Genomic DNA, 14,607 nt, shown 5'->3' on the forward strand with positions numbered 1-14,607 from the left:
TAGTCAGACATAGCTTTATAGGCTGTGCATTTCCATCAAAAGTGTAGTTAAAAGTTAAAACTGCTCAGAGCCAAGTGCAAGCATCATAATTCAATAAATATGAAGAAAAAAAACCAGCAAAGCCAAAAAATAAAATTTAAAAAAAGAAAGAAAGATTGAAGTAGAGAATTTAAAATTTAAATACAACAAAATACAGAGCCCTCAGATCTCATAGCTTAATACAAAATCATCTACGGCTTTGGCCACTGGTTTCATTCACAACCATCATGCATCTTCCAGATAAGAAAGTCTAGCTAGCATTGCTCAGACACGCAAAGAAAAAGATATAGATAGATAGGTAAATACACACACACACACACAGATATATATATATATATATATATATAGAGAGAGAGAGAGAGAGAGAGAGAGATTCAGATGGAGTTATGAACGAAACCCTGTTAAGCAGTTCAACAATCTATTTGTACATCATTGGGCAACATAACGAGCAATTTGCTACAACTATCACCATTGAACTTTATTTTCAGAGTAAATCTTTCTAATTCTAGCTTATAATTTTTGCAGTTGAATACAAAGGGAAAATGCATATTAGAGTCCCTTCAATAAATAAATATATATATAAAAAAACATGACAATGAATAGAATACAAAGCAAATGCAAGTTGCTCAAAACATGACACTACACAGAGGGCCAAACATTTAGATCGCACACATTTGTCAAAAGAACGAGAAACGCGAATACAATTCACCAAGGAATAACGAAGATATTGATGATAATGCAATAAGAAAAAAAAAAGCTCAAATTATACAATAATCAGTAAACGAGTATAAACACAAAGAAGAAGAAGAGATAAGTAGATGAGCATAAATAAAAAAAGTGTGAATGGAAAAACGGAAGGGAAAATAGGGTTTGGGATTCGAATACTGCGACTGCGAGGGGAAGAAGAAACTGCATTAGACAATTGATCTGGTTTGGTGTGAATGTAAGGAACTGAGCATGCGTAGTGGGGAAAAAAAAAACTAAGGAATTTGCTGATTTGGACCTCTATTTTGCTAGCGTGGGCTTTAATATATCTTTGGGCCGGTCAAGTAGTTCTTGTGTGGCTTATTAAAATAATAGATTACTTACTATTTACATACCTATTGTTGCTAAGTACACCATCATCCGTCTTTTTTATATTTTAATTACTCACTATATCATTTTTTTTCCTTAAAGGGATACACCCTTAGAATTCCTTTTTTTTATTTAGAAAATTTCTTTCTGAAATAGCATATGTCTATTTCAAAAATGTATTTTCAGGACTATGATACATAAATGATAATTTTTTTTTGAAGTTGTTCCAAGTGGTGCAAAGTTCATACTTAACAATAATATTAATATACTTAGGAACAACGTCATCATTTATTAGGCCGAACGCTTCATCACCTTGCAAAAGATTCTATGGTTTTACTCTAGCATTTTTCTTTTAAAAAACATGCTGCTTTGTTTGTTTTGTTTACTTTCTAAACTACTAACAAGTAAAGGCTATAATTAATATTATTAAAGCAAAAAAGTAAGAGATCAATGTTTCCCACTGTTACACGCCAAGTAGTACTTTAAAGTTTAAACGACTGGAATTGCAAAGCACGTGTCCAGGCACAGTGTTCATAACAAATTCTTATTATGACTTTTCTTATATAAAAACTAAAAGGAAGGAGATAAGCATAAAATGCAGGTATAATAAGATAAAATAACTGAAACAAACAGACGTAATAGATACAGTAATAAATAATTAATAAAAAAGAAGAGATAGAAAATAACAGCATGTTAAAATTCCCTTGAAGTCTGGCATCAATATAAAAACTACTTTGTGTAGTTTCAATGTTCATTATATATTATATTTTGTGAAATCAAATGATGAAAAAAGTTGATACATGAGAAGAAAATTATCATGTTTGAAACATCAAAATTATAGTTATCAACTTCTTAAAAAATTAAATAAAAAAACATGGAAAATCACCTCCAAACCTGTAACCAAACAAGCTAAACTATTTTTGCCATAATTTATTTTTCATGTCCAAAGAAAGAAACTATTTTAATATCATGCAAGAGAGTATTCACATTAGTGAGAGAGAAATAGAGAGAGATGGAGAGAAGAAATGAGTGCATATTATGCTTTTTCTCCTCGACTCCTCTAGCTGTAACTCCACTACCTTGTAGACCACAACATACTTCTGACAAACAACTCTCCATCTTTTCTGACACCAAACTGTTGTTGGGGGAAGCCCTTCATCATTTTCTTCTTCAAGGTTCCATAACCATGCGAGGCACCAAAATCTTGTGCACTCAGATCAAGTGCAACAAGAGGCACCATGAGTAGCACTCATATGGTTGGACGAAGCAGCAGTGCTCACTTCTCGTAAGTCTGTCATGGATCAACTATACCTTGATCTATCTGCCACCCCAATATATGTTTCACAACATATATATCATATTGTAAGTATATATAATTAGGTCACTGACTCAAATTAATTACTACTATATATTATAAATATATATTGGTGTAGTGAGTCTAGCTATAATTAACTTTTTAATGTGTTAAATTCTATGCCCTTTCTAGCTCTCAATTGTCTGTTCTTACTTTGTTGCATATGCTTCAGCTTTATCTCTGAATTTTTATAATTGGGGAGGTCCACTCTTCACCATAGAGTTTGAAACTGTTTTCATCTATATTCACAAAGAAAAAAAAATAAAATATATTACAATTTCTTAAATAGATTTCATTATCTCGAGAAGTAAACTTTAATTTCAAAATATAAGAATAGTGAGAGTTGAAAAACAAAATCTATGCACAAGGGAGAAGCATAAGAAGAAATTCCATGATTTTTTATTAGAAAGTTCGTTAGTAACTAAGATGATTTAGCTAGCATTAATTAATTTTTTTGGCCAAAATCCTCAAATTTGACATGGAACCAATCCATTCCAATTAGATAACTTGTGTTATGTCTAAAGATTCTGAATAGTTGAGTTTGGCCTTTTTATCTGGCCATGTGCTTTGGCGTGAACCTCTTCCTGTTTGTGTGGAATAGCGTATATATGTTGGGAAATCTCGACAACTTTATGGTCTCGTGACCGAAAGCGATCCCAAGTTCCCAACCAAAAATATCTGTGAAGTAATTATGACCCTTGGTCCCAATTCCACACACTCCACAAATAACTTGACAATACTGGTTTTGTATGGTAACTTTCACTGTTGTTTTTCTTACTCAGACAATTCTACTACAGGGCTCCCACAGTTTTGTGTTTATTGATTTTTTTTTTAAAAAATGACAAACTATAATTAAGTCCATAACATTTTTTTAATACTGTACCTATTATTGTTTTAACCTAATAATATAATATATGTTATTTTGGCACAAATTGTTTGCATGTTAACCTGCTCCATATCTCTCTATCCCTGTTAATTGCCCTTGTTCTCTGTTATTTTGTGACAAGAAAAAGACTCCAATGTTCGGTGGTGTAGTAGCCGGCTACTTTTTTTCTTTTCATAAAGGAGTAAACATTTACTTTATTGCTAAAATTTTAAGGGTTATTCAATTTTATATCTAGCTTTATATTTTTTTCACATTATTTTTCAACTCTATGAAATTTTATTGGTTTTAGTTTTTAATGCTAAAGAAAAAATATTGAAAAAAATTAAAGTAAAAGAGTTTTTACAATATTTTTTAAAGTCAATCAAATGAGATTTTTTATGACTTTTTTACAAAAAGATTTACTGTATTTTTATCCTTAATTTTGAATTTATACTTTTAGTCTACAATCTAAATGTTAGCTCATTAAGGTTTCTCAATTTTTCTCGTGTTATTACTTTTAGTCTTAGTAAATAACAATATTAATTAATGACGTAATCATCACTTTAGAATCTTGAATCTTGTCATGTTATTAAGAAATATAGTGCAAGTGTCACATGTAATTTGTTTGAGGTAAACTGTATTTTAAATCTCTTATATGCTGGTAACAGTTAACAACAGATTAAATGATAAAATATTAAAAAAACAATTAAAAAAACTACATAATTTCTTGATGACATAATATGTTACCGAGCTATCACATCATTGTTAGTCATAATAGTTAACGTTATTATATAACATGAACTAAAAGTGGTAATAGAAAAAGTTTTCAGTTATTAGATTAGCAACTAAAAGCATAAATCTGAAAAAAATCAGACATGAAAAAACACAGTAAACCCTTTACAATATTATGAAAAACATACAGATCTTAAGGGAACTTATCTTATGTTGCTAGATTTTATCTATTATTTTTCATTTTAAAACTACTTTTAAGTTAATGTTAAAAGTAATGGGTTTAAAATATTTATTTAGTATAAACTTTCATGATATTTTTCCGAATCAACTAGTTAATACCACCACAAATTCCACACGATTTTATGGCTGTGCTATACGAACAAAGAGCCACCACCATACCAAATCTGAAAGCAGTTACCTACCATTGCTACTAAAAGTGACCAACAAGATTAGTCCTCTCCTCATATTGCTATAATGCTCATGATCACTATGCATGATTCACTCGTCTTTGTTGGCATCACTTATTAGTGATTAGACTGTCCCATGCACAAAGCAGCCATAAACCTAAACTAACACCATTGTGAGTTGTGAACAACCAGTTTACCTATTGTTAACATGTAAGGTTTTAAATTGTCATTGTAATTTTGGTTTCATTGCATTTTATGACATTGCAAGAAATTGCATATAAATGTGGTTGATATGAGTGCAATTATGGTCATAGACACTTCAAAAACTTTGATGTTGTAGCCAAATCACGATTACAAACTATTTTCTAATACTTTATTAACATTTTTTATTAATTTGAAAATCTATATTTTAAGGTAAGTAGATATAGAGAAAATAAATGAGCATATTTCCAAAACCGAGGACATAAGTTCCACCAAACTAACTTCATATTTAACCACTTTTTAGCAAATTTACTCAAATAAAACTGACATTCTAATTATCTTTTATTATACATAAGAAATAATCTAATTTTTTCATCTATCCCGTTAAATGATAAATTTTCTTGTTGAGGTATTAATATTTTAAAATAAACTTTTACATCAACCAGCAATAGAAACCAAGTTCAACGAATTGGCCCACATAATCTAACAAAAATGAATTTACTCCGACCCAGCCTTTTTCTGGGTCCAAAGCCCAGCCTCATATTGATGATAGTGGCCGAAGTTGACTGCGCTGGCCCTATTCTCATTCCCATCAAATTTATTTCAGCTCTTTTTGTGCAAATCCTCATCCAAATTCCTACTTTTCACGGCTCCAATCTACATCAAAGTGTATAAAAGAGATTAACACCCAAACACTGTCATTTTTACACATGCAACTAATCACATTCTCTATTTTTCCACGTCACATAATAGTGTTACACTAGTAGCAGAAAGTTATGGAAATAAGAATGAGCAAGTATATATGAATAATATGATCCCCAAAACGTAATTTGACGGGAGAACAAGCATGCTAACAACAAAGGAGTGAAAGAAAATGAAAGCGTGATGTTATTGGAATGATAATAAGAAAAAGTTTATGAAGATAAAAAAGAAAGAAGGGCCTATAGAAAAAAAGAAGATACAAGAAAATTTATAGAAGATACAAGAATAAGAAGATGGAAGAAAATTTTTATAAAAGATTAAAGAAAATTATACATGAGATAGAAGAGGAAGAAGAAAAGGCAAAAAGAATAAAATGATAAGAGAGGCTATGGTTTACTTATAAGATCAATATGATAATTACCATTTAGAAAGTTTCATTCTATCGTGTGCACCCTAATTGGAGAGGAAGAAAAAATAAGAATAAGTAATAGAACGAAATAGATTTGGTCTCATTTCCTTCCATTATCTCTGCTTAAACCAAACAATGAAAAATTTATCCCATCCATTCCACCCTTTTAATTCCCTCCTCTTTCATCAATCCAACCACACCCTTAGGAGAAACTAGTGTGACCAAAGGAACAAATGAATTAAAAGGAGAAAGAAACTAGTAAATAGGATCTGTCAGTTATCACAAAGAAGTGGCTCCTTTTCCTTTTCTTTTATCCCGTTGGTCCCATTTCTTGCGTCTTGTAACTTCAGTTGTAATGAAAAGGAACGCCATTGTCTTTTCATTCATTTTTCTTTTTATTCATCCCTTAGATCCTATTCCTTTTTCTCCCCATTGCTATTTGTTTGTTCGTTCCACTAATATTTTTACAGCTACAGTGAGTGTGAGAGCACTTTTAGCAATGAAAATTCTCATGAAGACCCTGAAACAAGAATGGATTGACAAATTTCTTACAAATAAATAATTCAATTAGAGATTTTTTATCAACAGCAAAGAATAAACAAATTGCGATTTGGAGGGAATTGCACAAATATGCAATGAGAACCACGAATTTACCAATCAGTCCTCTTTTTATGTTGTGGGTAGTCAGACATAGCTTTATAGGCTGTGCATTTCCATCAAAAGTGTAGTTAAAAGTTAAAACTGCTCAGAGCCAAGTGCAAGCATCATAATTCAATAATATGAAGAAAAAAACCAGCAAAGCCAAAAAATAAAATTTAAAAAAAAGAAAGAAAGATTGAAGTAGAGAATTTAAAATTTAAATACACAAATACAGAGCCTCAGATCTCATAGCTTAATACAAAATCATCTACGGCTTTGGCCACTGGTTTCATTCACAACCATCATGCACTTCCAGATAAAAAGTCTAGCTAGCATTGCTCAGACACGCAAAGAAAAAGATATAGATAGATAGGTAAATACACACACACACACAGATATATATATATATATATTATATAGAGAGAGAGAAGAGAGAGAAGAGATTCAGATGGAGTTATGAACGAAACCCTGTTAAGCAGTTCAACAATCTATTTGTACATCATTGGGCAAATAACGAGCAATTTGCTACAACTATCACATTGAACTTTATTTTCAGAGTAAATCTTTCTAATTCTAGCTTATAATTTTTGCAGTTGAATACAAGGGAAAATGCATATTAGAGTCCCTTCAATAAATAAATATATATATAAAAAAACATGACAATGAATAGAATACAAAGCAAATGCAAGTTGCTCAAAACATGACACTACACAGAGGGCCAAACATTTAGATCGCACACATTTGTCAAAGAAACGAGAAACGCGAATACAATTCACCAAGGAATAACGAAGATATTGATGATAATGCAATAAGAAAAAAAAAGCTCAAATTATACAATAATCAGTAAACGAGTATAAACACAAAGAAGAAGAAAGATAAGTAGATGAGCATAAATAAAAAAAGTGTGAATGGAAAAACGGAGGGAAAATAGGGTTTGGGATTCGAATACTGCGACTGCGAGGGGAAGAAGAAACTGCATTGACAATTGATCTGGTTTGGTGTGAATGTAAGGAACTGAGCATGCGTAGTGGGGAAAAAAAACTAAGGAATTTGCTGATTTGGACCTCTATTTTGCTAGCGTGGGCTTTATATATCTTTGGGCCGGTCAAGTAGTTCTTGTGTGGCTTATTAAAATAATAGATTACTTACTATTTACATACCTATTGTTGCTAAGTACACATCATCCGTCTTTTTATATTTTAATTACTCACTATATCATTTTTTTTTCCTTAAAGGGATACACCCTTAGAATTCCTTTTTTTATTTAGAAAATTTCTTTCTGAATAGCATATGTCTATTTCAAAATGTATTTTCAGGACTATGATACATAAATGATAATTTTTTTTTGAAGTTTGTCCAAGTGGTGCAAAGTTCATACTTAACAATAATATTAATATACTTAGGAACAACGTCATCATTTATTAGGCCGAACGCTTCATCACCTTGCAAAAGATTCTATGGTTTTACTCTAGCATTTTTCTTTAAAAAACATGCTGCTTTCTGTTTGTTTTGTTTACTTTCTAAACTACTAACAAGTAAAGGCTATAATTAATATTATAAAGCAAAAAGTAAGAGATCAATGTTTCCCACTGTTACGCCAAGTAGTACTTTAAAGTTTAAACGACTGGAATTGCAAAGCACGTGTCCAGGCACAGTGTTCATAACAAATTCTTATTATGACTTTTCTTATATAAACTAAAAGGAAGGAGATAAGCATAAAATGCAGGTATAATAAGATAAAATAACTGAAACAAACAGACGTAATAGATACAGTAATAAATAATTATAAAAAAGAAGAGATAGAAATAACAGCATGTTAAAATTCCTTGAAGTCTGGCATCAATATAAAAACTACTTTGTGTAGTTTCAATGTTCATTATATATTATATTTGTGAATCAAATGAATGAAAAAGTTGATACATGAGAAGAAAATTATCATGTTTGAACATCAAAATTATAGTTATCAACTTCTTAAAAAATTAATAAAAAAACATGGAAAATCACCTCCAAACCTGTAACCAAACAAGCTAAACTATTTTTGCCATAATTTATTTTTCATGTCCAAAGAAAGAACTATTTAATATCATGCAAGAGAGTATTCACATTAGTGAGAGAAAGAATAGAGAGAGATGGAGAGAAGAATGAGTGCAATATTATGCTTTTTCTCCTCGACTCCTCTAGCTGTAACTCCACTACCTTGTAGACCACAACATACTTCTGACAACAACTCTCCATCTTTTCTGACACCAAACTGTTGTTGGGGGCCCTTCATCATTTTCTTCTTCAAGGTTCATAACCATGCGAGCACCAAAATCTTGTGCACTCAGATCAAGTGCAACAAGAGCACCATGAGTAGCACTCATATGGTTGGACGAAGCAGCAGTGCTCACTTTCTGTAAGTCTGTCATGGATCAACTATACCTTGATCTATCTGCCACCAATATATGTTTCACAACATATATATCATATTGTAAGTATATATAATTAGGTCATCTGACTCAAATTAATTACTACTAATATATTATAAATATATATTGGTGTAGTGAGTCTAGCTATAATTAACTTTTTAATGTGTTAAATTCTATGCCTTCTTTCTAGCTCTCAATTGTCTGTTCTTACTTTGTTGCATATGCTTCAGCTTTATCTCTGAATTTTTATAATTGGGGAGGTCCACTCTTCACCATAGAGTTTGAAACTGTTTTCATCTATATTCACAAAGAAAAAAAAATAAAATATATTACAATTTCTTAAATAGATTTCATTATCTCGAGAAGTAAACTTTAATTTTCAAAATATAAGAATAGTGAGAGTTGAAAAACAAAATCTATGCACAAGGGAGAAGCATAAGAAGAAATTCCATGATTTTTTTATTAGAAAGTTCTAGTTATAACTAAGATGATTTAGCTAGCATTAATTAATTTTTTTGGCCAAAATCCTCAAATTTGACATGGAACCAATCCATTCCAATTAGATAACTTGTGTTATGTCTAAAGATTCTGAATAGTTGAGTTTGCCTTTTTATCTGGCCATGTGCTTTGCGTGAACCTCTTCCTGTTTGTGTGGAATAGCGTATATATGTTGGGAAATCTCGACAACTTTATGGTCTCGTGACCGAAAGCGATCCCAAGTTCCAACCAAAAAATCTGTGAAGTAATTATGACCCTTGGTCCCAATTCCACACATCCACAAATAACTTGACAAATATCTGGTTTTGTATGGTAACTTTCACTGTTGTTTTCTTACTCAGACAATTCTACTACAGGGCTCCCACAGTTTTTGTGTTATTGATTTTTTTTTTAAAAATGACAAACTATAATTAAGTCCATAACATTTTTTTAATACTGTACCTATTATTGTTTTAACCTAATAATATAATATATGTTATTTTGGCACAAATTGTTTGCATGTTAACCTGCTCCATATCTCTCTATCCCTGTTAATTGCCCTTGTTCTCTGTTATTTTGTGACAAGAAAAAGACTCCAATGTTCGGTGGTGTAGTAGCCGGCTACTTTTTTTCTTTTCATAAAGGAGTAAACATTTACTTTATTGCTAAAATTTTAAGGGTTATTCAATTTTATATCTAGCTTTATATTTTTTTCACATTATTTTCAACTCTATGAAATTTTATTGGTTTTAGTTTTTAATGCTAAAGAAAAATATTGAAAAAAATTAAAGTAAAAGAGTTTTACAATATTTTTTAAAGTCAATCAAATTGAGATTTTTTATGACTTTTTACAAAAAGATTTACTGTATTTTTATCCTTAATTTTGAATTTATACTTTTAGTCTACAATCTAAATGTTAGCTCATTAAGGTTTTTCAATTAACATGAGAAAAAATCAACAGATCCAACAATAAACAAATCAACATAAAAAAGAAAGAAAAATTGAAGTACGGAATTCAAAGACAAGAAAATAGAAATCCCTCAGATCTCATAGCTTAAATGAAATCATAAAAAGCTGATGTCACTGGTTTCATTCATAACCTTCACGCACCCTCCAATTGAAAGTGTGATGCCTAGCATTCCTACACACACACACACACACAAAGTAGAGAGAGAGAGAGAGCAGATCGGGTTGTGAACGAAACCGTGTAGCTGCTCAACAATATAATTGTGCATCACTGGGTAAAATACAAGCAGTTTGCTTTAATTATCAAATACTAAATTTCATTTTGCAGAGTAAAATTTCTTTCAGATATAAGATTTACTCCATTGAAATTAAATAAAATAAAAAAGAATCGAACATTACAAGTTACTAAGACCATTTGAAAGGATGCAAGATACAGAAAATCCGCAACAAACAGAAAACAAGGTTCAACACAAAGAATACAAAAAAGAAGTAAACAGATAAAAAGAAATGGCGTTAGGGTTTGACTTGGTTCGGTGAGAGGTGAGCATATATAGTGTGTTTCAGTGCAAACCAATGTACTCACCGATGGGCTTTTATCTTTGGGCCGATCAAGTAGCCTAGGACCTTTACTCATTGTTAAAAATAATTAATTAATTAAATATAAACTATTAAACCAAACTTGAATAATAAAAATTAAAAGATACACGCACATAATTCTTTAAATATTCATATAATTTGAATAATAAAAATTAAAAGATACACGCACATAATTCTTTTAAATATTCATATAATAGTCACTAACTTAATCCAGACAAATATTTACGTTTTTATAATTCTTGAATACGTTGATTTTTTTCATTATTTACTCATATCGTCGTGCTTTTATATTGGTTTTTTTAATTGTATCTAAAAAAATTGGTTTCTATAATTTACATTAATATTATGTATTTAGCATTTAGGTGGGACTTTATAAGACTTTATAAAAATTAAACAATTTATTCTACAGAAAAAAAAAAGCACAGTTAATGCCTTAAATAAAACCTTTACGCCAGAAACAACCTGAAGATTATGTTCACCATAGCAACTTCCTCAAAGGCCCACATCCAAAGTTAACAATAGTGAATTCTCCAACACTATTCATCTATTAATCCCGTTAACAATTTATATATATATATATATATATATATATATATATATATATATATAAGAGAAATACATGTGAGAAAGTTAAATAGTCTTACGATAATTCAAACAAACATTTTTCCTTTTCTTTTCAAAAACATTTTAAAATTATTTTATAAAACAGATTACTCCTTTAACAAGTTAGAAAGATTATGAGATATTTAATTATCCAAAATTAAAGTTAATTCATGCAGAGAGCATAACTCTGTAACTGTTGCTTCCCACTATTCCTCATACACTCACTACAAAGGCAAGAAAATACAAACTAAAATGCAAAGATCAGTGAATCAACTTATACTGCCCTAAGAAAATTGCAGAGCCCTCAGATCTCATAGCTAAATATGAATCAAATCATCTGCAGCTATTGACACTGATTTCTTTTACAGTCTTCTTGAACCATCTATATATACATACATATGCACACGCGCACACCCACACACAGGCACACACAAATTGAGACAGAGAGAGAGAGAGATGCAATGATACAGGTCCGGTTATAAAGAAAACTAGGTAGCCACTCACTCAATAGTCTATAAATCCATCATTGGGCAGCAACAGATAGCACAAGGACAGCTTACTGTAATTTTTCCTATATACACTTCAATGAGCAAAAATTGACCATCTATTTAAAGAAAAATGTGAAAATCACAACATTAGTTATTAAGCATTCATAAATTACATATTTAGAGCAAAACTCAACTGCACATAGCATTGTAATTTCCAAACAACATAATCCTTAACGGTGAATACAATATAGTTCAAGAGATTCTTTTATTCCAGGATTTCCAAATTTCCAATTATACGAGCAATAAAGACTAGGATTTCATAACCTTGTCCAATGCAATCCCACCTTAACAAATCAAAGCAAGCGTCATGGGGATAAGATCACAATAAAGAAATTGATCATTGGGCAGGATTGCAGACAAATAGCTCCAACTATCATTATCAATGCTTATTTTCAGATAAATTTTTTTCTGAGTCACGATTCTCAGAAATCAATTTAAAGTTGTGAACAAGGAAGGGCTATATACTATACATAAATGATCTCCTGAATAAAAAGACGCTTAAACGAATCTGAGAGCATCATGTCACACAAAGGACATAAAATTTAATCACAAAACAGATGCTAAAAGAAACCACACCAAAGACTAATTAAGCAAGAAAGCCCATTAGTACCATATCTATCAGAAAACAATTCCCAAAACAATATATATAAAAGACAACAAAGTGAGACAAAAAGTTAAAAAGGCAGCACAGTGGATAGAAGAAAATGAGAAAATTAGAGATTTTTAATCAACAGCAAAGAATAACAAATTGCGATTTGGAGGGAATTGCACAATATGCAATGAGAACCAACGAATTTACCAATCAGTCCCTCTTTTTATGTTGTGGGTAGTCAGACATAGCTTTATAGGCTGTGCATTTCCATCAAAAGTGTAGTTAAAAGTTAAAACTGCTCAGAGCCAAGTGCAAGCATCATAATTCAATAAATATGAAGAAAAAAAACCAGCAAAGCCAAAAAATAAAATTTAAAAAAAAGAAAGAAAGATTGAAGTAGAGAATTTAAAATTTAAATACAACAAAATACAGAGCCCTCAGATCTCATAGCTTAATACAAAATCATCTACGGCTTTGGCCACTGGTTTCATTCACAACCATCATGCATCTTCCAGATAAGAAAGTCTAGCTAGCATTGCTCAGACACGCAAAGAAAAAGATATAGATAGATAGGTAAATACACACACACACACACAGATATATATATATATATATATATATAGAGAGAGAGAGAGAGAGAGAGAGAGATTCAGATGGAGTTATGAACGAAACCCTGTTAAGCAGTTCAACAATCTATTTGTACATCATTGGGCAACATAACGAGCAATTTGCTACAACTATCACCATTGAACTTTATTTTCAGAGTAAATCTTTCTAATTCTAGCTTATAATTTTTGCAGTTGAATACAAAGGGAAAATGCATATTAGAGTCCCTTCAATAAATAAATATATATATAAAAAAACATGACAATGAATAGAATACAAAGCAAATGCAAGTTGCTCAAAACATGACACTACACAGAGGGCCAAACATTTAGATCGCACACATTTGTCAAAAGAACGAGAAACGCGAATACAATTCACCAAGGAATAACGAAGATATTGATGATAATGCAATAAGAAAAAAAAAAGCTCAAATTATACAATAATCAGTAAACGAGTATAAACACAAAGAAGAAGAAGAGATAAGTAGATGAGCATAAATAAAAAAAGTGTGAATGGAAAAACGGAAGGGAAAATAGGGTTTGGGATTCGAATACTGCGACTGCGAGGGGAAGAAGAAACTGCATTAGACAATTGATCTGGTTTGGTGTGAATGTAAGGAACTGAGCATGCGTAGTGGGGAAAAAAAAAACTAAGGAATTTGCTGATTTGGACCTCTATTTTGCTAGCGTGGGCTTTAATATATCTTTGGGCCGGTCAAGTAGTTCTTGTGTGGCTTATTAAAATAATAGATTACTTACTATTTACATACCTATTGTTGCTAAGTACACCATCATCCGTCTTTTTTATATTTTAATTACTCACTATATCATTTTTTTTCCTTAAAGGGATACACCCCTTAGAATTCCTTTTTTTTATTTAGAAAATTTCTTTCTGAAATAGCATATGTCTATTTCAAAAATGTATTTTCAGGACTATGATACATAAATGATAATTTTTTTTTGAAGTTGTTCCAAGTGGTGCAAAGTTCATACTTAACAATAATATTAATATACTTAGGAACAACGTCATCATTTATTAGGCCGAACGCTTCATCACCTTGCAAAAGATTCTATGGTTTTACTCTAGCATTTTTCTTTTAAAAAACATGCTGCTTTGTTTGTTTTGTTTACTTTCTAAACTACTAACAAGTAAAGGCTATAATTAATATTATTAAAGCAAAAAAGTAAGAGATCAATGTTTCCCACTGTTACACGCCAAGTAGTACTTTAAAGTTTAAACGACTGGAATTGCAAAGCACGTGTCCAGGCACAGTGTTCATAACAAATTCTTATTATGACTTTTCTTATATAAAAACTAAAAAGGAAGGAGATAAGCATAAAATGCAGGTATAATAAGATAAAATAACTGAAACAAACAGACGTAATAGA

At 30.8% G+C, this 14,607-nt stretch overlaps 3 non-coding genes across 3 annotated transcripts; all 3 read right to left on the reverse strand.

Moving 5' to 3' along the window:
• LOC114404484 lies at positions 1-91 on the reverse strand. Its single transcript, XR_003664999.1, has one exon. It is a non-coding gene; the product is annotated as a small nucleolar RNA snoR118 (small nucleolar RNA).
• A 6,373-nt stretch (positions 92-6,464) lies between these two features.
• Positions 6,465-6,555, reverse strand: LOC114404492. The gene has a single exon (XR_003665007.1). It is a non-coding gene; the product is annotated as a small nucleolar RNA snoR118 (small nucleolar RNA).
• A 6,293-nt stretch (positions 6,556-12,848) lies between these two features.
• Positions 12,849-12,939, reverse strand: LOC114404498. The gene has a single exon (XR_003665013.1). It is a non-coding gene; the product is annotated as a small nucleolar RNA snoR118 (small nucleolar RNA).
• Between the last annotated feature and the right edge of the window lie 1,668 nt (positions 12,940-14,607).

Source organism: Glycine soja, chromosome 2 (genome assembly GCF_004193775.1).
Source record: "Glycine soja cultivar W05 chromosome 2, ASM419377v2, whole genome shotgun sequence".
Lineage (NCBI taxonomy): Eukaryota > Viridiplantae > Streptophyta > Magnoliopsida > Fabales > Fabaceae > Glycine > Glycine soja.